Source organism: Limulus polyphemus, unplaced genomic scaffold, assembly GCF_000517525.1.
Source record: "Limulus polyphemus unplaced genomic scaffold, Limulus_polyphemus-2.1.2 Scaffold12129, whole genome shotgun sequence".
NCBI classification, from domain to species: Eukaryota; Metazoa; Arthropoda; class Merostomata; order Xiphosura; family Limulidae; genus Limulus; species Limulus polyphemus.
Genome location: NW_013677739.1, coordinates 1 through 1,062, shown reverse-complemented (window position 1 = coordinate 1,062; position 1,062 = coordinate 1).

Below are 1,062 nucleotides of genomic sequence, written 5' to 3'. Positions count from 1 at the left end.
TGGAACTGTATGTAGGTTTATTGTAGGTTTCTGATGTTGATGTACTTCTCTGGAAATGTATGTGGGTTTATTGTAGGTTTCTGATGTTGATGTACTTCACTGGAACCATATATAGGTTTACTGTAGGTTTCTACTGTTGTTGTACTTCACTGGAACTGTATGTAGGTTTATTGTAGGTTTCTGATGTTGATGTACTTCTCTGGAAATGTATGTGGGTTTATTGTAGGTTTCTGATGTTGATGTACTTCTCCGGAAATGTATATATCATTATTTTAGGTTTTTACAATTGCTGTACTTCATTGGAACTGTATGTAGGTTTCTTTAAGGTTTTGCAGGATAGCTTTGGTTAGAGAAGAACACAATAACATGTAAATATATTTAAACTCACCAATGAGTAACAAGTTCAATCACACTTGAAAATACATACATGTAATTAGTAGATTTCCATTAACAAAGTGATGCCAATAGTAAATGTTGTTCAGTTTGTATATATTATAAAATATTTAAGTGATAACAGTATCATCTCTAGTCTGATTTGTTAAGCCTAAAGTTACAGCTTAGTAAAATATTTTGCTACGTCCTTTTTTAGCTGAACATCAGGAATCTTATAAAACTGAATATTTCATTGGTAGCTGTTTTTCCTTGGTAGAGGAAAATTATTCTAAAATGTTATTCAAAGTCAAGAGTATTTAGAGAAACAGTTTCTTCTCTTCTTGTTCGCCATTTTCTGTCTTTTACAGATGATTTAAATACCATTTTGAAAGCAAGTCATAAGCTAACAATGAAATTAATATATTGACTTTATAAGTGAGGATATACATTTTTAAAGGTAAGTTAATGTATAGACCTGTAACTAACCTAATAGTTTGAAGGTGTACATTTTTAAAGGTAGGTTAATGTATAGACCTGTAACTAACCTAATAGTTTGAAGGTGTACATTTTTAAAGGTAAGTTAATGTATAGACCTGTAACTAACCTAATAGTTTGAAGGTGTACATTTTTAAAGGTAAGTTAATATATAGACCTGTAACTAACCTAATAGTTTGAAGGTGTACATTTTTA